This window comes from Bos grunniens, chromosome 5 (assembly GCF_055505025.1).
Source record: "Bos grunniens cultivar Pamir isolate PY7600 chromosome 5, Bosgru_T2T1.0, whole genome shotgun sequence".
Lineage (NCBI taxonomy): Eukaryota > Metazoa > Chordata > Mammalia > Artiodactyla > Bovidae > Bos > Bos grunniens.
The window spans coordinates 47,665,219-47,690,483 of record NC_141169.1 but is presented as its reverse complement, the minus strand read 5'-3'; the positions used below and the strand labels follow the sequence as shown (position 1 = coordinate 47,690,483).

General features: G+C 42.8%; 1 protein-coding gene and 1 long non-coding RNA gene across 2 annotated transcripts in view; one reads left to right on the top strand and one right to left on the bottom strand.

The window, feature by feature from the left end:
• Nucleotides 1-25,265, bottom strand: part of GRIP1 (glutamate receptor interacting protein 1) — a 754,369-nt gene that overhangs the window by 550,511 nt on the left and 178,593 nt on the right. The window lies entirely within an intron of this gene.
• LOC147371887 (uncharacterized) lies at nucleotides 2,766-4,052 on the top strand. The gene is made up of 3 exons (XR_015163823.1): nucleotides 2,766-2,892; nucleotides 3,540-3,637; nucleotides 3,935-4,052. It is a non-coding gene; the product is annotated as an uncharacterized LOC147371887 (long non-coding RNA).

Here is a 25,265-nt window from a genome sequence, read left to right as displayed (position 1 = left end):
ACAGCTTGTAGGAGATGAGAATATACGTAATAGGGATTTAAGAATAGATTGTGAGCACTATACGCCAATCAGAATGGCGAAAATTCAGCACACTGACAACACGGGGATGTGGAGTGATAGGAGGCTGCGTGCATGCGCGCATGCTCAGTCGTGTCTGATTCTTTGTGAATCCATGGCCTGGAGTCCGCCAGGCTGTTCTGTCCATGGAATTTTCCTAACAAGAATACTGGAGTGGGTTGCCACTTCCTTCTCCAGGGAATCTTTCCAACCCAGGGATAGAACCCGTGTCTCCTGCATTGGCAGGCAGATTCTTTACCACTGAACCACCTGGGAAGCCCCTCACATTGCTGAAGGGAATACAAAATAATACAGTCACTTTGGAAAACAGTTTGGTAGTTTCTTACAAAAACTAAACATATTCTTAACCATCTAAACCAGCAATTGCACTCCTCGGTATTTGACCAAATAAAAGTTATCGGTATCCACACAAAAATCCGCACATAGCAGTGTTACTCATTGTTGCCCAAACCCGGAAGTGACCAAGATGTCCTTCAGGAGGTGGTTGGATAAATAACCCGTGATACATTAGAGAATGGCGTATTATTCAGCACTAAAAAGACATGAGCTATTACTCTAGGAAAAGACATGGGAAAACCTCAAATGGATATAATTAATTGAAAGAAGCCAGCTGGAAAAGGCTACATATTGCAGCCTCTGACTCCAACCATAGGACACTTGGAAAAGGTAAAACAATGGGGACAATAAGAAGATGAGTGATTTCTTCTAGGGACAGGGAAAGAGAGATGAGTGGGCAGAGTCCAGAGGATTTTCCGGGCAGTGAAAATACTCTGTGTGATACTATAATGATGAATACATGCCATTATACATTTGTCTAAACCTACAGGATGTATGACAGCACAAGTGAACCCTAAGGTCAACTACGGACTTGGAGTGATTGTGATGTTCAATGTAGGTTCATCCTTGGTTAACATTTAAAAAAAGGACCAATTTGGTGACTAATGCTAATAATGGGGGAAGCTATGCATACTTGGGAATGGGGATATTTGGGAAATCTTTGTTGTAAATTCAAAGTTTTGTTGCAAATTCAAACTGTCCTGAAAACACAAAGTCTTAGAAAGAAGGGAAGGAAGGAAGGGAGGGAGGGAGGAAAGAAAGAAAAAGAAAGAAAGGTGAATGATTTACAGAAACCGATTTGTATCTGGGGATGATAACTCTAGAAATAATATGACTTACTGATTTGAGGGCTGCATTAGGAAAGGCAGGTAACTAAAGGTAGAGAGATAAGCTGGACAATGCACTGGACCCATGCTCTGTTCATTATTCCTAGCTACACAGTCGATGTGTAAAAATAAATGCACAAATGATAAACATCAAATTTGGTCAGCAGTTATCTTTGGGATGGAGGAAGAAAGAAGAAAAGGAAAGGAGAGAGGAAAAGTTGAAATAGGAAAGGGTTCTGAGGTGGCTTTTACAGATTTTGATTGATTTCTTGCTCAAGCTGGTAGTGGGTGCATGGGTGTTTGTTACATCAATCTCTATTCTACTTGCATATTTGAAATAGTTCACAAAAATAGAAAAAAATGTAAAAGTAGAGGCTAGAAATAATTAAAACAACTCATATATAATTACCATTTACTATGTCCTAAGCAGTAAGGGCTACACAGGAAACATCTCAATTAATTCACAGCCCAGCCTTATGAAACGAATGTTACTACTATCTTTCATTTATAGGTATGCTGTGCTGTGCTGTGCTAAGTTGCTTCAGTCGTGTCCAACTCTTCATGACCCTACAGACTGTAGACCGCCAGGCTCCTTTGTCCATGGGATTCTCCAGGCAAGAAGACTGGCGAAGGTTGCCATGCCCTCCTCCAGGGGTTCTTGCCAACCCAGGGATTGAACCTGGGTCTCTTACTTCTGCATTGGCAGACGGGTTTTTTACTACTAGCGCCACCTGGGAAGCCCCTTCATTTACAGGTAAATGAGGCACAGAGACTAGGAAATCTGGACACACAACTAGCAAACTAAGCCACATGGGCTCCAAAACAAGGTTGTGGAAAGACAATACGTGAAACCACTGAACCAAACCGCCTCCCCGAAAATAAATAAAAGACTGAGCTAAAGAAAATTGAACATGAAGAAGGGCTGACAAAGACAGCAATAAAGTTGAGTCACTCTCAAGACACAATGGATTGAATGGCAACTTGTTACAACATTCACTCATTAATTTCTTCTTTTCATTGTTCAACTTTGATTGCACATTTCTTGATGTTTATGTATCAGGTACTACTCTAGACGCAGCAGTATAAGACAAGATAAGATCGTTTCCAGGCTATTGGAATATGGTGTGATCAGTGCTATGATCAAGATATGCCCAGAGATTTGGGAGCCTGTGGGAGGCATATATAAAACCCAGATCTCAGAGCTACATTCAGATGAGGAAGTGAAACGGATAAGCAAAGGTTGAGATGTCTGCTCACAGTAGGTGGAGGTGCATCCCCCAAGGTTTACTTGAAGAAATGCAGATGGTTCACACTACAGGGGAGACAAAAGGGAGTGTATTTGCAAAAGATGCAGCTGGAGCAGTAAACAAGGGCCAGGGGATGGTTAGCCAGGCCAAATTAGGAAGGAGTGAAGGATGGGGGTAATTAAGAGCAAATGAGGGTGCCAGGGAGGGAGCAGATGAACCCTGAGAATCTCACATTTTCTAGAGTTGGGCTTGATGGGATCATCTGCTAAGAGGAAGGGAAGTGGGGGGCAGGTAAAAGCTTTGGCATAGAGAAGGTCAGAAACAGCCATGTTAATTAACCTGACAGGAAATTAACAGGTGATCCGAAATTAATGCACCATGACAAAGCTGAGGATGCAGTGAAGGTAAAGTGCCTTGACGCCAAGTTCACCGGTCAGTGCACACATTGATCAACACCACTGCTGGGAGATCCTGATCCATTCTCAACCACTTGGGAATGGGAACCAGAGAGGCTGCAGCAATAACCACAGATAAAGACAATCAGGGTGGGGCACGGTGGATTCCTGGACTAATTTTTAAATTTTTTATAAGGATTCAATGAGTCGTAGCAGTAAGGAACACAGAGTCTATTGCTTCCGAGTTTATAATGTAATTGGAATAGAGCGAAAGCAACCAATTTATAGTAGCTGAAGATTAGCGAAACGAATCCCAAAAGAATGTTGCACTGTACCATTCCACAGGCAGACTTTTAACTGACCTGTACCACTCCATAGGTAGAGTTTTTAAAATTAAGCAGACTTTTGTTAATGCTTCTCAAGGTTCATTTATATGTGTTCCCTACAGATACAGTATCCAAGTAAGTGGTGAGATGAATGAAGAAATCTCTAGATTTTACCTGTGGCTCCACATTAGAAGACCGGTTTTCAAGCAGAATTTCTGTTATTCTTATGTTCTTTTCCTTTCCTGAAAATTACATGTGTTCGACTGAGTGGGAAAAGGAGGACCAAAGGGAGTTTTCACTTATTTTCCCTTCACTTATTAATTCCTGCAGGTATTGCTACAAATGGACTCTTTGATGAACAGTAAATAGAGTTAAAGAAAAAGGCCCTGTGGATTGAACAAGAAAGAAAGAGAAGAAGCAGCTTCTGGGTATAGTTACCCTCGGTAATCAGGGGGCAGCAGTGTAGAGATTCATTTTTTTCTGGACACTAACATCAGAGGGGAGTTTTAAGCCTTAGTCTGTGAAGATGTGATCTGGGGTTCACAGGGGAAGTAAAGGGTAAAAGACTTAAGGCACTGCTGAAGAAGCTGAAGCTGCTAATTGGCTCTAATGATCTGAATGCAAATTAATAAATCTCTGTGCTAAAAATTACACGCATCTATAACTGTGACTTTTATAACTTAAGAGCTCTATTTAACCCATTATTCACACTCTTTCCTTCACAGGACCTGATAGGGATGGAGAATGTTCAGTTTACTGCCTTTACTGCCTTTCCTGCCTTTCCTCATCACATGCACTGTTGAGCTTTACAGCTTCTGAAGGTCTTGTTAAAAGGATCTAAGGACTGCAGGCATGAAACCCACAGACAATTTCACAAAGGAAGGAGAAACAGTCAGGCACGAAGCTGTGGAAGGCTGAGCAGCTTGAAAATTCCCAGCCCAGTCGTCTCCTCAAGAACCCTGGGACCCAGCCAGAAGAAAACATTGACACTGCGGTGTGTGGCTGTGGGCTGTTAGAAATAAGATGGTCGGACTGTATTTTCTTCAATAAAGGGTAGAGTCGTCGCCAGGATGGAATGGAGATAAGGCAAGGCCCGAGCATGCCTGGTACACAGCAGGCACTTAAAATTTTGTCCTTTCATTCATTCATCCACTGAGTCAGAGAGACAGCATCTAATTCCTAATTCAAGCTCCCATTATTTCACTTTTTCCTTGTCTTCCTCTCTGTAGTCTTCTCTTTCCTGTGCACTTGTTCCTTTTCTTACCCGCCTCGTCCTTTCCTCCTCATCTTACACCCCCCATCACATGCAGAGGCACCATTTCGCTCCTCTGGGGTCACATGGGAAGAACAGGTATTGAACCTCATCGTGAGACACCCACCAGAGACCTAAGCCTTGGACCCCATCCCCTACACCCCCTGTGTAAGCAATCTGCCTTCGCTTCAAGGACCACACCTTTATCAAAATAGACATTCAAGCACCTGAGTCAACACAAGACTAATATTAAGTGAGAATGTAAACTATATCTGGAATGCTGGCAGCCAGGGCAGGGCACATGGGCAGGACATCTCCAAGATCGCCAGAGGACAACGGGATGCAATTGTACTTGGGATCTGATGAGGATGGTACAGGAGAAAAAGAAGTAAGAGGATCCAGTAGACCTGAACCAAAACCTATTTTAGGCCATTAAATGGGTGATGATTCACTTGATTCCTTGAATCACTGCCCAACCTCTCTGTGCCTCTGTCTTTGTAAAGTGAAGTCACTGTGAGAATGAAATTAGTCAATACATCTCAAACCTTGAGAACAGTGTCAGGAACGCGTGTGTGCTCAGTCGCTCAGTCATGTTTGACTCTTTGAGACCCCATGGACTGTAGGCTGCCAGGCTCCTCTGTCCATGGGATTCTCCAGGCAAGAATACTGGGCTCCTCTGTCCATGGAATGTATTAAGCGTCAAATAAAGTATTAACTGACGTCCCTGTGGCTCAGACGGTAAAGCATCTGCCTACAATGTCGGAGACCCGGGTTCAATCCCTGGGTCAGGAAGATCTCCTGGAGAAGGCAATGGCACCCCCCTCCAGTACTCTTGCCTGGAAAATCCCACGGACGGAGGAGCCTGGTATGCTACAGTCCATGGGGTCGCGAAGAGTCGGCCACGACTGAGTGGCTTCACTTTACTTTAAAGTATTACCTACCGTGACCACCACCATCATCATTTTAAGATAAGTCTGGAATTGTGATCATTAATATTAATTATAATAATAGGATTCTGTTTACGTTTTGCTTCTTAGTTTCAGAAGCCCCTTCTTTATGCTCCTCTTCTGGCTCCCCAACAGCCGTGTGGGGTGGGAGGGTTATCATCTCTGCTCCACTGACAAGAAATCTGAGCTGCTTTACCTAATTGTCCTCCTCTGCCATTCTCTGCGAAGTTCATACCTAAAGAACTCCTGGATTCCGGCTCCAGAAATGAGGAAGACAAACACATAAGCGAGGTAAGAGACTAAAACTGGGAGGAAGGGTCTTTCCCTCTCCCCCACGCACGTTACGTGTACTCTACCCTCTTTGCCTTATTCATTGCTGTTCTCTCCACTCCATCCTCACGGCCACAGCCCCTATCATCTCTCACTGGGATGACTGAAACTGTAACTTGATGTTCATCCTGTCCCTCTGGTCTCTGCCCCTCCCAACCTTTCTCCACAGAAAACCCCATCGTGTCCCTCTCCTTCAGGGGTTCCCCTTATCTGCCCAGACAGACTCCTCCAGTCATGGTCCCAGTGAATCCATGCATCCCCCCTCCCCACTCAGATCTCTGCTCACCCTGCTCTGTTTCATTGCTGGCTTTTTTTCCACACTAGGTTATAAATTCCTTGAGGGCATGGACCATGTCTTTTCATCTTCATTCTCCCACGACCCATCAAAATACCCAACCCATGGTAAATGCTCAGCAAATATCTGTTGAACAAACAAACGGAAACTCAAATAAACACAAATAAAGGGAAATGGGGGTATAGCCCTGACTGTACTTACACAGTATGGCATCAGTGGACACATTCATGGAAAACTGCCTCCTTGGAGTAAAAACTGAATCTGATTAAATCCAGGGTTTCCAATCTTGGGGAAAGGACCCCAGAGTCTTCCTTTACTGTCTCAATGATTGAACGCTCCCAACCAAAAGGGCTTATAGTCAGGGTAAACTTACGTCCTAGTCTGCACACAAAAGCTCTGATTTGTAACTTTCATCCAACTAAAAATAGCAACTGTATCCCATTTCACTCTCAAAGATGTCCCCATACAAATGCTGTATTACAGGATGGGGAAAAGGGCAGACCTGGTTTGGGCTTGGTGGCTCAGACGCTAAAGAATCTCCCTGCAATGCGGGAGACCCGAGTTCAATCCTTGGGTCAAGAAGATTCCCTGGAGACAGGAATGGCAACCCATTCCAGTAGTCTTGCCTGGAGAATTCCATGGACAGAGGAGTCTGGCAAGCTACAGTCCATAGGGTTACAAAGAGTCAGGCGTGACTAAGTGACCAACACTTTAACTTTCACCTTCCAGATGCATGACTTCGGTCAACTTCTCTAAATTTCCATCTGCAAAATGGGTATTTATTTTATGGGACTGTGAAGATTAAACAAGATGATGCCTGCAAAGAAGTGAGTAACATAATGCCTGGCACCTGGCTCAAAGATGGTAAAGCTGTCTATTATTATCACCTGATTAGAGAAACTGATCACTCCAGTGTGCCTGCATGTATGAGCAGAAAAAATGCAGTTACCAAATGTTAGCTCTCCAACACATTCCAACAAATTGAGTCAAGTTAGAGCATGTATCGGAGAAGGCAATGGCACCCCACTCCAGCATTCTTGCCTGGAAAGTCCCATGGATGGAGGAGCCTGGTGGGCTGCAGTCCATGGGATCGCTAAGAGTCGGACAAGACTCAGCGGCTTCACCTTCACTTTTCACTTTCATGCATTGGAGAAGGAAATGGCAACCCACTCCAGTGTTCTTGCCTGGAGAATCCCAGGGACGGGGGAGCCTGGTTGGCTGCCATCTATGGGTTCGCACAGAGTCGGACACGACTGAAGCGACTTAGCAGCAACAGCAGCAGCAGAGCATGTATGAGTGCCTTTTGTGCAACATTACAATAGTGCTTTTAAGAGCAGAGAAATGGGGAAAGCAGGGCAAAAGTCTGCATGCTTGACCTGCGTATTTTGTTAATAATTTAAGTGAAACCACTTAGCACTTTTGCTTTCTACAAAGAGCAGGGACCTGTACTCCCACTGGTGTATTAGAACTCTCATCAGCCACAAGAGAACAGAGAGCTGTTTGAAAAACTGCATCTCTCCAGCCTCTAATAATTAAATAAAGCATATCATTGAGGATCTATAATTGGTAGAGACGGCTAAGACTAGAAAATGAGACTATTACCCTCTGGAATCATCTTATGATAAATGATACATTTATTTTAGAGAAATAAGAATCAAAACACATAGGAATAGGAAGGAAAGTTAATGCAGTTTAAAGTATTACTATTCAGCAGAGTTGACATCAATTGGAAATGAATAATCATGAAATGTAGAAGTTATAAGAAACAAAAGCTTTAAGAGACAAAAATTGTAAATGGATTATAAAAAGAGAAGTCTCAGGTTTTATGAAGATAAAACTTAGTCTTGAATACAAGGGCTGTACAATGAATATCTGATGTACAAATTCTTGGACTGAAAAGCAGGGCATAAAGAAACTAAATGCAAAATAGAAAATAAAAGAATATTACTTTTTCAGGTAACAGAATAATATTTTGAAATATAATCCTAAATATGCATCATCCCTGGCAATTCTTATTACTTCAAAGTCCTTTACTCAGCTGAGGCATTCACTGCTTAAAGAAGAGAGCAGGCCCAGGCAGTAAGAAGAAGCCATTGCCATCTTAGATTTTAAGTAGCCTTGTTTTAAAACAGGTCATGAAAACACTGATTTTTGCCTTTGTTACCTAAAGGAGGTACTTTCCCTGGACTCCAAAGATGTGCTTTAAATATCAAAGCTAGCTTGAAGGACTTGGAATAAAAATCCACAATGAGTCTGGTAGATTTTGCCCACTGAGATCAACACCCCAGGAGAATGGACAGGAACTCTAAAAATACCCAGCATCCAAAAGCAGAGGATGGTCCCTGGTCAACTGAAACTCCCAGTGGTTCCAGGGCCAAATCAAGAAGGCTGCAACGGAGCAGAAATGCCACATTCAGGCAGAGAGAACTAGCCACTCCCACTTCCCTCCATACCAGTCCCTGTGGGCACCAGCAAGGTGTGGAGGAGAGCTGAGAATTGCCATGGGCCCTTGAAAGGCTCATGGAGGGGCAGGAGGGGATGGAGTTAAGCAGTGGGCCAATGCGCTATCCTATCCGGGTAGCCAGTGACAGAGAATTTGCAGCAACAGCTGTGCATAGGCTAAAGCCAGGCTTTCAGGCAAGTATGGTGGAATCTCAGCGAGAAAACAGCATGAGGAGAAAGCCAAAGGGATGGCAAAGTCAGAGGAGAAGGAGCTTCAGGTACTGATTGTGCTAAGATCAGATCAGAGACACATCAGGAGCAGATGCATGGCAGGGGCTGATGCCAAAAGATCAGGCAGGATGAGCCATCTCAGAGGAGGCAGGGAGAACGGGGGCAGCTGGGGAGCCAGCTGCTGCCCCTCCACCAAGGTCTGGAGGCTGCAGAGTCCACACTGCACTCTGATACCCAGATGCCTGATAGAAAAGAAGAAGAAATCGGAAAGACTAAGATTTTCCATGAGAGAAGAATGCATTCACCTAAAAATGACCTTCTTACCTTGAATGGGCAAAATTATGAGGAAATGGAGACCAGTGCTACCGTTAGAGGAAACTGAAGTTATGGTATGTGACCCTGTGACTGCAGCCATGAAATTAAAAGACGCTTACTCCTTGGAAGGAAAGTTATGACCAACCTAGATAGCATATTCAAAAGCAGAGATATTACTTTGCCAACAAAGGCTCATCTAGTCAAGGCTATGGTTTTTCCTGTGGTCATGTATGGATGTGAGAGTTGGACTGTGAAGAAGACTGAGTGCTGAAGAATTGATGCTTTTGAACTGTGGTGTTGGAGAAGACTCTTGAGAGTCCCTTGGACTGCAAGGAGATCCAACCAGTCCATTCTGAAGGAGATCAGCCCTGGGATTTCTTTGGAAGGAATGATGCTAAAGCTGAAACTCCAGTACTTTGGCCACCTCATGCAAAGAGTTGACTCATTGGGAAAGACTCTGATGCTGGGAGGGATTGGGGGCAAGAGGAGAAGGGGACAACAGAGGATGAGATGGCTGGATGGCATCACTGACTCGATGGACGTGAGTCTGAGTGAACTCCGGGAGTTGGTGATGGACAGGGAGGCCTGGCATGCTGTGATTCATGGGGTCACAAAGAGTCGGACACGACTGAGCGACTGATCTGATTTGATCTGATGTCCAACTTATCGAAAATTAAATTGATGGCCTCTTTGTGTTCAAAGTTAATGCTGAAAAGATCCAACAAAGAGCAAAAGTTAGTTCCTCCTGCCACCCTAGAAAAAACTCTCCATTTTAAAGTAAGGAATGGTAGGAAAAATTGTAGAAAAAGCACTGTGGGGTAGGGAGTGAGGAGCAGTGTAGTTAAAATGTACTGAAGACCTTCTACAACCTGGTATCACAATATACTCTGTACTCGATCCTCACAACCACCGCATGAGATGACACGGGCAACAGCATCCCTGTTTTATGGAAGAGTCCAAGGGTCACAGAAGTCAGTGAACTTGGACAAGGTCACACAGCTGATAAGAGGCAAAACTGATATTCAAACCCAGCTGTTTCTAACTCCCCAAAGTCCAGACTTTCTTTTCCTTGAAAGCAGAATCAAACTTGATGTAAGCACCTGAAATCTAGAGGGGGGGAAAAAGGCTGAGGAATAGAATTCCAGTGTGTGCTTCATAATATGTGCTGTGAAGATGCCTACCACCAATTTAGATCGCATAATACCTAAAGAACTGAATTTCCTGAATCATAATGAAGCTGATATTGGAAAGGCGGTTACATTTTTTGCAGGGGTTACGGTTTGTCTGCTGCCTCCTCTAATCAGAGAACCTAAGTGCACCACAAGGTATTGTTAATACTTTAGTATGAATTCTTTCAAACTCAAATGAAAATACTCACTTAAAAGTAGGTAAATGAGCTGAGAATTAACTCCATAACTAGGTAAAAGCCTTAATATAATATAGTTTTTAAAGAAAGGATTATCTTTAAGTCATATGTAACAGAGACTTTCAAGCTAAAAATGCTCATAACAAATAGAACAAAATGACTAGTTTTAAAAATGAAAAATTTTGCATTTGGAGGGATAAATTAACAATGATCTATATATCCTGGGTAGCTTCTACTCTTCAATTTCTGTTTCCTCCCTAAGCCTATTTATAATCTACCCCACCCCCCTCCATATCTTCTCCCTCTTCAGTCAAAAATATCTTTCTTGAAAGTAAATCTAAGAGATTTCCCAATTAAAACTACTTTCAGGTCCCAAAGTCTAAGCTCCCCGTATGATCTTAAAAGGTTAGACTCCTGAGCTTGGCTCAGGAGCACTCAATCATCCTACCCTCCATCTACTCTGGAAAGGTGGGACCATTTTTGGTTGGTGGTAAACGTAAGCACAAATAAAAAGACAATAATAGCAACAAGGTAATAGTAATAATGACAAGGTAATAGTAATAGGAAAAACTAGTATCTATACCAGAGAAGGCAATGGCACCCCACTCCAGTACTCTTGCCTGGAAAATCCCACGGATGGAGGAGCCTGGTAGGATGCAGTCCATGGGGTCGCACAGAGTCGGACACGACTGAAGTGACTTAGCAGCAGCAGCAGCAGTATCTATACACCATCATATAGCCAAAAGTGCTCTCCAACAGATATCTCATTTGATTGTGCCAACCATACTGTGAAGAGGCTCTGGCAACCGTTGCTGCTCTTGTTAATTACTGCTCTTACCAGTCCACTTCCTCTATTGGATAGAACAACAGGAGGTTTCAACAGGTTCAAAGGGTTTCTTTGCAAGATCACACCCCTAAGTGAGAGCTGGAATGAGACCTCTCTGTCTCCCTGGGTTCTTTCTCCCCAGTGCTCACGATCTCCAAGCATCACTCCTTAGATGTTAAATGAATTTCAAATTTTGAAAGTTGGGGAATTGAGAAGCAAAGCAATTAAAATTGTGATGTATGAACCACTTGATCTTACCCTTTGTTTCTGAGGCTTTGTTAACCATGTCGGCCTAGGAGATTCAACTGCTTTGAAGACTTTGCCTTCTGGCTTTGCCTTAGGAGCAAAACATACTTTAATAAAGGTTGGCATTTCAAATGCTAGCAGTACTTAGACATAATAAGGACTACTAAGGCACAGAAATTTTTGAGAAGGCTTAGAATTCAAATTGTAATTACTAATGACAATATTTAAGTAATTATAAATGTAAAGTTGCTCACTCTATCTCAATGTTCTCATGGGTAAAATGAGACGGTATCTGTCTCCTGGATTGCTGTGAGGACTGAATGAAATCCTGACCTAAAACACTCAGAATATTGTTTGGAATACCAGAAGCCCATTAATATTAGCTAGTGGCATTATTATTTCTAAAGGTAGAATAATAAACTATGGATATCTTCATCCAGGTCTTTGTTTTTTTGGGGTCAAGGAGATTTACTTCTAATATTTAGCTGCCTTTTACCTAGTTAGAAAATTCTATATATGTTGTTACAGACTGAATGTCTATATCCTTCCCCAAATCTGTACGTTGAAATCCTAATTCTAAAGGTGAAGGTATTAGAAGGTGGGCCTGTGGAAGGTGATTAGGTGATGAGGATGGAACCCTCATAAACGGTTCTAGTCTTTTATAAAAGAGAGTCCAGCAGCTCCCTTGCCCCTTTCACGGCAAAGAGAAGACAGCCACCTATGAGAAATGGTCGTCATGAGACCCCAAATCTGCTGGCATCTTGGTCTTGGACTTCCCAGCCTCCGGAGCTGCAAGAGAAATGTGTATTCTATATAAGCCATTCAGACTGGTTTTTTGGTTACAGCAATCCAAATGGACTAAGACATATGTTCTGAAAGTGTGTTTGGACTACCATGTTTTACATATTGTTATTCTAAGACAAAAAAAATCTCTTAAGGAATTGACCAGTAAGATATGATTATGAAGATTTTAAAAGTTTCTTTATAAACTTTTTATAAATGAATTTTATACAAATTTTATAAACTTTTAAAAATAAATCTCAAATTTCATTTTACTAAAAGCAACAGAGCAGTGCATCCCATGTTAAAGTACCTCTCTTTAACCAAAGATTTTTTTTTTACCAATCAAGAGTATGTGAAGATATTAATATTTATTCCCAGATGGCCCCCTATCAGAAGAAACAAAATGTTACTTTAATTAGAAGGAAATTTAATTTAGATAAGGATAGGCCTACATCAGCAGTTCTCTGTCCTCTGTGTGCATTTGAGTCATCTAGATTCTGGAGAGCTTTTAACAAAGTCCTGCTCCTGATGATTCTAATCCAACTGATCAAAGGTGGGGCTCAAGAACTGAAACATTTTAAACCTATTCAACTTATAAGAATGGGCAGCCAGGGTTGAGAATCATGGACCAAAATTCAATATCCAAGGTCCTATTTTGCTAATAGGAACAAAAATTTTGAGTCTCTGATGTTTTACTACTGAAAAACAGATTAGCTCTCTTCAGACTTCAAAAGACACATTCAAATAAATGAAGCCACATTTTGACCTGAAGAATACAATGTCCTACGAAGTTTAAAGACATTTGAAAAAATAATGTGCTTCTCTATAACCACATGGAGAAGGAAATGGCAACCCACCCCAGTGTTCTTGCCTAGAGAATCCTGTGGACAGAGGAGCCTGGTGGGCTGCCGTCTATGGGGTTGCACAGAGTCGGGCATGACTGAAGCGACTTAGCATGCACACATAACCACAATGGGATGTTAATGAAGAAGTAATGCTAGAAAACACAGTTGATCTAGAGAAGTGAAACTCTAAGGTACATGATTTGTCCAAGGGAACAAAGCCAGCAGCAGACTCTGGTATCAGACCTTGCTTCCTACCCTGCCACAGTTCCTCCACTGTATTAGGTCTAGCTGTTTGTATGCACATTCTTTTTTTTTTTTTTAGTTTCACAGATTTTTGAAAAACTATGATCCAATACTGAACATTATCTGCTATATATGTTCAATTTTTAATATGCTTATATGTGCATCTGAAACTACCACAACATTGTTAAATGGCTACACTCTGAATAAAATACAAAGGTAAAAAACATGCTTATAAACTGTGCCAAATGGTCAGTGACAGAAGCTAAAACATATCCTTAGCTTCTGATCAGAACAGATATATTTAGTTGCCTTCCAAATTTTAATAAGAGTGAGAGTAGTCATGTATGGATGTGAGAGTTGGACTGTGAAGAAAGCTGAGCACTGAAGAATTGATGCTTTTGAACTGTGGTGTTGGAGAAGACTCTTGAGAGTCCCTTGGACTGCAAGGAGATGCAACCAATCCATTCTAAAGGAGATCAGTCCTGGGTGTTCTTTGGAAAGAATGATGCTAAAGCTGAAACTCCAGTACTTTGGCCACCTCAGGCAAAGAGTTGACTCATTGGGAAAGACTCTGATGCTGGGAGGGATTGGGGGCAGGAGGAGAAGGGGACAACAGAGGATGAGATGGCTGGATGGCATCACTGACTCGATGGACGTGAGTTTGAGTGAACTCCGGGAGATGGTGATGGACAGGGAGGCCTGGCGTGCTGCGATTCATGGGGTCGCAAAGAGTCGGACACGACTGAGCGACTGAACTGACTGAACTGAACTGAATGCTAATTTTCTTAAGTGTAATTTTATACTACTTGTATAATATTTAAAGCATTAATCTGTGACACCTTGGCTATATTCCTGAGTAGAGAATGTGTCATAATGTGTCAGCATGTGTCATAATGTGCTAACCTGTTATATTTCACATCACTGAGTTTGGGACTGCATTTATAATAATATAACAATACTATTATAGAAATGATCCTATGGACTGTAGCCCACCAGGATCTTCTGTCCATGGGATTTCCTGGGCAAGAATACCAGAGTAGATTGCCATGCCCTTCTCAGGGGATCATCACCACCCAGGGATCAAATCCATGTCTCTTATGTCTCCTGCATTAAAGGCAGATTCTTTACCACTAGCACCACCTGAGAAGACCATAGCAATGATAATAACTGTCATTTATCAAGTGCCTATTATATGCCATGCATGGTACCAAGGGTGTTACCTATGCAGCCTTTAAATTTATTATATAAATTTCATAAATGGATAAACCAAGGCTCAGAAAATTTAAAGTGCTCACAAGCATAGCCATTTGGTTGCAAAACAAAGATTCCAATCCAGATCAGTTTATCTCAAAGGTAATTTTTTATCCATAAATTTATACTGCTGCAATAATTGATTTGAAAACAAAGTTAAATTTTGTTGAATATAAAATTAGACTAAAAATTTTTGATGAAATTGAATTTACGTATAATTTAGGTTGAGAAAACCCCAACTGTCTGAGAAAACACTGATGATGAAGATGAAGATTAACACTGATGAATCCTGAATGTAAGAGAGTTGAAGAAGCCCTTGTCCAAGTGACAGAAAAATGACACAGGGTTCAAAAGTGACACACCTGTAACGAAATATCACTCTCTGCTCTGTACCTGAGAGTGAGCACCAGGGAATATAAAATCAGAAAAACAGGCAGAGAGAAAACATTTTTAAATGCAAATAATTCAGATGATTATAACTGGAATACAAATGAGTTTATTATACATGTTAATGGGTTAATCATCTTAAGACCTCCAAAAATAAATTATCTGACTAAAGATAAATCTTAGCAGGAGGGCAGGGAATGTAACAGGGTAACAGATGTGCTATGTCTAGAAAGAATTGCATCAATGCAGGAACTGAAACTACAGCTGTGGATCTTGCCTCTTACAGGATTACCAGTGGTTGTTCAATGACTTTATGATATGTTTCCTCGAGACTTAAATAACATCACAGAGAACATGCGGATTTCAAGGGAAGAGAGTCAACAAGTAAAGTGTTGCTATATTTTCATGTTGATCTAAAAATTATATAGTTGGTTTTCTTTTTTTTATTTTATTTTTAAACTTTACAATATTGTATTGGTTTTGCCAAATATCGAAATGAATCCACCACAGGTATACATGTGTTCCCCATCCTGAACCCTCCTCCCTCCTCCCTCCCCATACCATCCCTCTGGGTCGTCCCAGTGCACCAGCCCCAAGCATCCAGTATCATGCATCGAACCTGGACTGGCGACTCGTTCCATATATGATATTATATGTATTTCAATGCCATTCTCCCAAATCATCCCACCCTCTCCCCTCTCCCACAGAGTCCAAAAGACTGTTCTATACATCAGTGTCTCTTTTGCTGTCTCGTATACAGGGTTATTGTTACCATCTTTCTAAATTCCATATATATGCGTTAGTATACTGTATTGGTGTTTTTCTTTCTGGCTTACTTCACTCTGTATAATAGGCTCCAGTTTCATCCACCTCATTAGAACTGATTCAAATGTGTTCTTTTTAATGGCTGAGTAATACTCCATTGTGTATATGTACCACAGCTTTCTTATCCATTCATCTGTTGATGGACATTTGGTTGCTTCCATGTCCTGGCTATTATAAACAGTGCTGCGATGAACATTGGGGTACACGTGTCTCTTTCAATTCTGGTTTCCTCAGTATAGCTGGTTTTCTAGTAGCAGTTTTATAATCATTATAAGCTGCCTAGAAGTCTGTTTTAATGCAATAAAAGTAGAAGGACTTCAAAGCATGGTAAAGCTTTTATATTTCTCCATAAAGGTTGAGTTCTACATTTGGAAGCAATTGGCAAAAGTTCCAACCATTTTTTTGAGATAATGCCATATTGATTCAAAATTTACACAGGGATTCTCACAACCTTACTAAGAAATAGGCTGCAGTTATGACTCAATGGTCCAGAACCGCTCAAGGACTTAATGTAAATGTTATGTATCAAGGACCTGGCGGGGCTATCAGCCCTGGAAAAATGTTCCTGTCTGAGTGATCACAAAGTCACATACGCTTCTAGGAGGATGGGATGGAGGAGGGCCTGGTAGTGGCCTGGAATCAATGAAGGGAGATTTACCTCCCACCAGAAGGATACACTGGAAGGGTGTGGGCCAGTGTGCTGAGGTTAGGATGCTGCCTGAAGGCAGCTGCGTCCTCCACATCCCAGGGCCTGGAACTCGGAATGACGTGACTTTGGTACTTCCCCAGAGGTCACAGAGCTAGCCATGCTCCTAAGAGAGAGTGAGAATACATACCATTCCCCCATGGCTCAGCGCAAGAGAATCTGCCTGTGATGCAGGAGATGCAGGTTTGATCCCTGGGTTGGGAAAATTCCCTGGAGAAGGGCTTGGCAACCCACTCCAGTATTCTTGCCTGGGAAATTCCATAAATAGAGGAGCCTGAAGGGCTACAGTCCATAGGGTCGTAGAGTTGGACATGACTGAGAAACTAACCAAGAAACAACTGGATCAGCACGCAGGCAATGCTTTGATACAGAGATTTTCTTTCCTTATCTCAGATGAGAATGCGTCTTGAGAGAGAGCTAAGAAGTGAGGAGATCCCTTTGGGAAAGATGCCAAAGCAAACTCTTCCCCATTGGTGTGGAAAAGGAATTGGAAGCTTCCCAAGAGGATTCCGCCACGTTCCCTGAGGAAATGGTCGTGGGGAGAGCAGAACGTGATACACCTCCAGTGGGAGACTGCGGGGAAGTCCAGTTCAAACCACATGGGGCACGTGCTGGTTGCCTTCCTCACTGGAAGGGCAGAGGAAATGCAGCTCAGAGAGTAGATGGCAGGGACCTGGGAAGGACGCAGCGTCAGTGACACCGGGGCAGCACGCCCACTGTGAAGCTCAAATGGCAGCTTCGATGGCAGAAAGCAGCATCAGGATAAGCAATGGGCAAGGGACTGGGTCCAGAGATGACAGGAGAGACAGGAGAGATGGTGACAGGATGGTGACAGCCTAGACATCTGGCACATCTGAAAGTCACTCTATTGTACAGCCCAGAAGGGACAGCTAGAGGTTCCCTTGCCTGGCCCCACCCCGGCCCCAGCCACCATCATCTCTCACCTGGATGGCACCGTAGTCTCCCATCTCATCCCTTCCCCCTTCAGTGTTGCCTCAGTGTAACTGCCAGGGAGATCCTTTTTTAAACTGTATTAGGAAATAATTTTAGACTCACAAGAAAGTGTCAAAAATAATACAAAGAGATTCCGTGTCCGCTTCCCCCAATCTTCCCAGAGTATATTATTAAGCAAGGACACGGGTGCAATATCATTAACTCAACTATAGACCTTATGAGGCTCTTCACCACATTTTTTCATGCATTCATTATTTTTTTTTTTTACCGTTTGGTTCTGTGAAACATTGTAACACAAATAAGTTTGTGCAACCACATTATAATCAGGATACAGAACTCTCCCTTCACAATAAGAAAAAAAGCCTGTGCTGCTCCTTCACAATCACACCCTCCCCAATCCTCAGCCTCCCAACCATCAAACCATTCTCTGCCACTATCCTTTTGCCATTTAGAACACGTTATATCAATGGAATCATAGGCTATAACACCTTTTGAGATCAGCTTTTTATCAGTCAGCATAAGGTGGCGCTAGTAGTAAAGAACCCACCTGCCAAAGGAGGTAGATGTAAGAGACAAGGGTTCGATCCCTGGGTAGGGAGGATCCCCTGGAGGAGGAAATGGCAACCCACTCCAGTATTCTTGCCTGGAGAATCCCATGGACAGAGGAGCCTGGTGGGCTACAGTCCATGGGGTCGTAAAGAGTCAGACATGACTGAAGCGACTTAGCGTAACAGCCTTAAGCTCCATCCAAGTTGTGTGTATTTAACAGTTCTTTCTTTTTACTCTTGAGTAGTATTTCATTATCTCTATGTACCAAAGCTTGTTTTTCCATTTACTCATTGAGCACTGAGGGACATTTGGGTTGCTTCCAGTTTGCTGCTATGAACATTTTCTGCTGTGAAAATTTAGCTGCTATGCAGCTGTACAGGTTTTTGTGCAAACCCAAGTTCCCATTTCCCTCGGATAAATACCCAGAAGTGTGATCGCAGGGTTAAATGGTAAGTGTATGTCAACCTTTACTGGGAACCACTAAGCTATTTTCACGATCATTTTAAATCAAACATCATGCTATGTCATTTCTTGTTCAAAACCCTCCAGGGGCTTTTCCAGTTAAAAGCCGAAGTCCATTCAGTCCTCTCAAACACCTTACAGAATCTGGTCCCTATTACCTCTCTCACCTCACTTCTTGTGGCTTGACTCTGCTCGGCCACATGAGCCTCCTTTCTATTCATCTCATCAGCAAAGCTCCTTCCAACTTGAGCCTTCTGCCTGGACCACTTGTCCCTCCGAAGTCCATGTGCCTTCCTCGCTCATTCTCAAGGCCAGGCCTTTATTTTATCCAGAAAGAACATGTTGCTTTCTTTTAAAAAAAAAAAAAATTGAGGCGCAGTTGATTTACAATGTTGTATTAGTTTCTGGTGTATGGCAAAGCAATTTCTTTTTTCCCAGATTCTTTTCCATTATAGACTATTACAAGGCATGAATATAGTTCCCTGTGCTATACACTAGGTCCTTATTGCTGATCTATTTACAATATTTTGTATCTGCCAATCCCAAACTCCTAATTTATCCCTCCCCTGCCCTCCCCTTTCTTTGGTAACCTGAGTTTGTTTCTATGTCTCTGAGGCCTTCTGTTTTATAAATAAATTCATTTATATCATTTGTTTAGAGTCCACACAGGAAGTATGTCATATGTGTCTTTCTCTGCCTAACTTACTTCACTTAGCATGACCATCTCTTTTCAGAAGGTCTGTTCAGAGAGAACACTTGAAAATCTTTCTCCACTCTTTTCTATGAGTGTCTACTGAGGCTCATGGAGAAAAACCCTTAAGAGAGCATGCACTCCCGCCACTGCCCCCCCTAAGGCCTCTGCATCCTCTCCCTCTTCCATAGTCTAATTACCGCCCAGCGCTGCGCTGTGTCTGCTGCAGGTCAGCCAGCATTTGCATCTTGTCTCTTTGGCAGCAACCTGTTTCCTTAGATGTGAGGTCAGCTGCAACCAACTCTCCAACGAGTTAGAAAAACATGAGCTTGAGGTTTGAAGTGCTTTTTATATTTTTTTTCACTGTGAAAACAGGAAGATGCTCTTTCCAGCTGACCACCAGCCCAGGAGAGAGGCCACGTGCTTTGTACCCACAGTGTACAGAGCAGGCCTCTGGGATCACTGGTCCTGGCCACATTCCCCTGCCTTTGCCTTCCCAAGTCCTCACAGGCCCAGCCCTGCCCTGGTTCCTGGGCTGATTCTGAAAATGGCAAGAGTTTGATCAGAAGACAGAGACTGCCATCCAGACCCAGACCTGAGAATTAAACTGTGCTCTCGATCAACCCCAACAGGGCACAAGCAGGAAGCATCCAAGGGGCCTCCCAGTGGCTATTTTCAAGGCATTGTGTTGTGATACCTTTTTATTTCTATAATCTTCCTGGATATACAGGCCATTAACCTAGGTTCCCTCTGGAACTTGGAACCCTAGTCACAGTGATTGCATCCCTCTACCCCTTCCCTTTTCTTCCAAGGAGTAAGCGTCTTTTAATTTCATGGCTGCAGTCACCATCTGCAGTGATTTTGGAGCCCAGAAAAATAAAGTCTGACACTTTTTCCACTGTTTCCCCATCTATTTCCCATGAAGTGATGGGACCAGATGCCATGATCTTCATTTTCTGAATGTTGAGTTTTAAGCCAACTTTTTCACTCTCCTCTTTCACCTTCATCAAGAGGCTTTTGAGTTCCTCTTCACTTTCTGCCATAAGGGTGGTGTCATCTGCATATCTGAGGTTATTGATATTTCTCCCGGCAATCTTGATTCCAGCTTGTGCTTCTTCCAGCCCAGCATTTCTCATGATGTACTCTGCATCTAAGTTAAATAAGCAGGATGACAATATACAGCCTTGACGTACTCCTTTTCCTATTTGGAACCAGTCTGTTGTTCCATGTCCAGTTCTAACTGTTGCTTCCTGACCTACATAAAGGTTTCTCAAGAGGCAGGTCAGGTGGTCTGGTATTCCCATCTCTTTCAGAATTTTCCACAGTTTATTGTGATCCACACAGTCAAAGGCTTTGGTATAGTCAATAAAGCATCACTGCAGATGGTGACTGCAGCCATGAAATTAAAAGACACTTACTCCTTGGAAGAAAAGTTATGACCAACCTAGATAGCATATTCAAAAGCAGAGACATTACTTTGCCAACAAAAGTCCATCTAGTCAAGGCTATGGTTTTTTCAGTGGTCATGTATGGATGTGAGAGTTGGACTGTGAAGAAAGCTGAGTGCCGAAGAATTGATGCTTTTGAACTGTAGTGTTGGAGAAGACTCTTGAGAGTCCCTTGGACTGCAAGGAGATCCAACCAGTCCATTCTGAAGGAGATCAGCCCTGGGATTTCTTTGGAAGGGCTGATGCTAAAGCTGAAACTCCAGTACTTTGGCCACCTCATGCGAAGAGTTGACTCATTGGGAAAGACTCTGATGCTGGGAGGGATTGGGGGCAGGAGGAGAAGGGGATGACAGAAGATGAGATGTCTGGATGGCATCACTGACTCGATGGACGTGAGTCTGAGTGAACCCCGGGAGTTGGTGATGGACAGGGAGGCCTGGCGTGCTGCAATTCATGGGGTCGCAAAAAGTCGGACACGACTGAGCAACTGAACTGAACTAAACCCCTTCCCTTGGGCTTCCCAGGTGGCGTTAGTGGTAAAGAACCCACCTGCCAATACAGGAGACAATAAGAGACTTGGGTTCAGTCCCTGGGTCAGAAAGATCCTCTGGAGGAGGGCATGGCAAACCACTAATAGTCTTGCCTGGAGAAGCTTATGGACAGAGGAGCCCAGCAGGCTATAGTCCATAGGGTCAGACAAAGTTGGACTCGACTGAAGCACTAAGCACAGCACAACCCTTCCCTTGGGATCCTACTGTCATCCTCCAGCCAGTGGCTGGGATTCTGCTGGGAAGAAACAGGGTTTTCTGATGTGGCGCAGCTGTGCTGATTCTGCCCGCCGAGAGGGCACTGCAGCCACAATGCACCCCATCTGCCAGATGATCTACCTGTGGGACCACTGACTGCTAAGCACACCCATTCTTTTTCTGAATGACCTTAGATGACTTAAAAAAAATCTTTTATTGAGATATACTTGATGTACAAAAATACATAAGTTTCAGGTGTACAACACAGTGATTTACAATTTTTAAAGGTTATACTTCATTTACAGTTAGGATAAAATATTAGCTATATTTCCTGTGCTGTATAATATAAACAGTCTGTACCTCAATCTCCTACTACTATCTTGCTCCCTCCTCCTTCCCTCTCTCCACTGGAAACCACCAGTTTATTCTGTTTATCTGTGAGTCTGTTTCAGTTTTTCTGTAGTCACTATTTTTTTTTTTTAGATTCCACATATTTCACTGTATGTGATAACATACAGCATTCATCTTCTCTGACTTATTTCACTAAGCATGATGCCCACCAGGTCCATCCACATTCAACACACCCATATTCTTCAGACACATCTTTGGGTTACTCAGGTGCCCTGACAGCATGGTCACAGCCTTATTGTATCTGAATTCTCTGTTTCTGCCTGAGCCCTGTATGCCTTAAGCTCACTGCAGGCTCCCCTGAGCACCACTGATAAGCAAAAATGAGCCTTGCTTACCAATCACTGCCATATTCAAGGATTTGCCCTCAAAGGTAAAGGTAGCCTAGACCTGCCACTACCTCCCACGGTTCATATCAGTGTGCCACTGGTTTAATTTCATATTAATGTTCATTTGTCAGAAAGAAAGGAGGTTATACACATCTTGTAGTACCCTGCTGTTCCTAGCGCCTTAATTCTAATGTTAATACAGATTTGTTACTAGTTTAGCCCAAAGATTGAATGTATTGAAATTCAAATTGACTGTAGCTACTTCTGGCATCTAACAGGAAAGCCAAAATTCATATCATTGAGGGAAAAAAGCATGTGCTATCCTCTGATCTTTTGCAGTTTCAGAACTTACGGAGAAGTGAGGGATGGGACAGATGAGACAGAGGTGAGGAGACATGACCGAGAAGGGAGAGGCAAGGCTGAAATTCCAAGCCGCTGCCAGTCCTGCTGCACTGGTAAAGGCGGATGGCCATTTTGTGTGGTGAGATAGTAACGAATCCTTAGACAGATAGAGGCAGGCATGGAGCCAAAGCGTGGGCTGTGCTACTGCACTGCATAAAAAGTGAGAGAAACTGAATTTGGAGTGTAGAGAGAACTGGAGTGGCATGTGGATGGGCAAGAGTGACTTGTGAGAATATTCTCTCCTACGGAGTGCATGAGGGACATTTAGGAAAAGGAAAGTCTAAATTCAATTCTAGGTTACTCAGCCATACAAAAGAATGAGGTAATGCTACTTGCAGCAACATGGATGGGCCTAGAGGTGATCACACTAAGTGAAGTATGTCAGACAGACACAAATATCATAGGGTACCACTTACATGTGGAATCTTAAATAAAATAATACAAGCAAACTTATTTATGAAACAGAGTCACAGATATAGAAAACAATCTTATGGTTACCAAAGGGGAAAAGTGGTGGGGGGAGGGGATAAATTAGGAGATTGGGATTAGCATACACACATTATCATATGTAAAATAGATAAACAACAAGGACTTACTGCATAGCACAGGGAAATCTACTCAATATTCTGTAATAACCTATACGGGATAAGAATCTGAAAAAGAATGAATATATGTGTATGTATAAATGAATCATTTTGCTGCATACTTGAAATTAACACAACATTGTACATCAAGTACACTCCAATATAAAACAAAAGTAAATATATAAAAATAAATTCAATTCCAGTTAATTTGCATTGTGATGGTGTATCTGCTCACTCTCCCCTGCTGCCTCAAGCTTGCAGTACACTGTTAAACCTAAAAATGTCTTGTCTGAGTAACTGGCAGGAAATCCAGAGGTGAAAAAGTCATATATAGGTCAATATGAAGCAGAGGGAAGAAAAGAGCAAAAAAGCAACCAAGCCTTCCATGGGAACCAAAGCTCAAAGCTAGAATGACTATGAGAATTTATCCAAGAAAACAAAAAGTCTTTCCTGGGTCTGGGCTCCCCCCTGGGATGTAGAAGACAGGATTTAACTCAGTGTTCTGGAATCCTAACAAAGAGGCTTAGCTGCCACCTGCAGTGTGCTTCCGCATGTGCAGAGACACCTCCCCACTTCTGCTATGGGTGGCTGTGGTGTAACACCGGGCTTCCCAGGTGGCAGAGCGGTGAAGACTTCACCTGCCAATGCAGGAGACACGGATTGGATCCCTGGGTCAGGAAGATTCCCTAGAGGAGGAAATGGCAACCCACTTCACACTCCAGTATCCTTGCCAGGAAAATTCTACGGACAGAGGAGCGTGGTGGGCCACACACAGTCCATGGGATCGCAAAGAGTCAAATACGAGTGAGCACCCACAAGCATGTGGTATAAGATCGGGTCCAGGTGACAGGAAGGAAGACATAAGGGGGTTAAAATTCTGCCACAAAGAACTGCTTTGGCAGACTGGAGAGAAAGTCAGGAAGCTGTTTTTAGAATTCAGAGTTCCAAGTTAACCAGCTGTAACAAAGTCTTCATTCTAAGTGTCATGAAACAAGGATTAGGAAGATGGCTTGGCAGTTTTCTGGCTCCACAATTTCCAAAACCATGTCCAAGATAAGGGAACAATAATTAGGATGTGTCAAGGAAATTTCCAGACGCTTCCTAAATCCTGCTTCCACAGCAAGAGGAAGCTGCTCAGACTGAGAGGCAGGGCTGCATCACGGTTAGTGCACAAGCGCATGCTGGCTTGCCTGAATCCAAATACTCATTCGTTTGCCAGCTGCGAGACCCTCCTAGTCTACAATGAGTCTGCTACTCATAAGTCTCTGTGTCCATTTTTTCCCTATACCATGTGAATGATAATAAACAGTACTAAATTCATGGCGTTGTTGGGAGGATGTCATGAACTAACACACGTAAAGCGTTTAGATTGGAAGCAGGTACCCAGAAGGTACTCTATATGTGTTTGTTCCCTTAATAATAATAAGGAAAGAGCTCCTCGAAAGCTCTGGAAACTCCAGCCCTGAAAGCTAAGAATCATGTCCCTCCATTTAGCAAGAGAAGTTAGGATCAAAGCCTAAGACTCTTGGAACCATCTATAAAAGTGAAGGTCAGAGCACAGCAACTTGTAGCATTTCTGCCTCTTCTTGATTAGCTCTGGCAATGCAGAAAACTGACGCTGGATTAACACCTGCACATGCTTACATACCACGGAGGGAAGAAAAATGCATTCCGTTCAAGTTGATTAAGACCGTGATACAGCCAAGGTGGGCAAGCAGCTGCTTCAGAACACTTGCCTCAAAGCCTAGCATACGCACAAGTGGGAGATGGCATTTGAGATCAAACAGTGCAGTGTCGCCTCCATACGGATGTTTTCACAAAGAGGTGACAAAGTGACAATAAGCCTAGTAATGTGAACAGATCCAGTTATAACAACACAGGGAATATTAATACTCTGCCTCGGGACAGTGTTAGACCAGTGATTTCTTTTTGTGACTTATAGTATCTCATTTTCCTGACTTTGATCCTGAAATACTTTTTTATATTGTTCTGTTGGTAGCATTGGTATGAATCCAAACACATGCACACACATCAGTCAGGGCTTTGTAAATCCCAGTAATAATAATCACCTGCCACAAAATGCTAGGATTCATTTTTCTATAAAAGCCAAATCCTTTGCAAAGCAAAGGAAAACCATCAATACTGACAAGAATATACTGCCGAGCCCTTGTGCTGTAAAATCTCAAACAAACA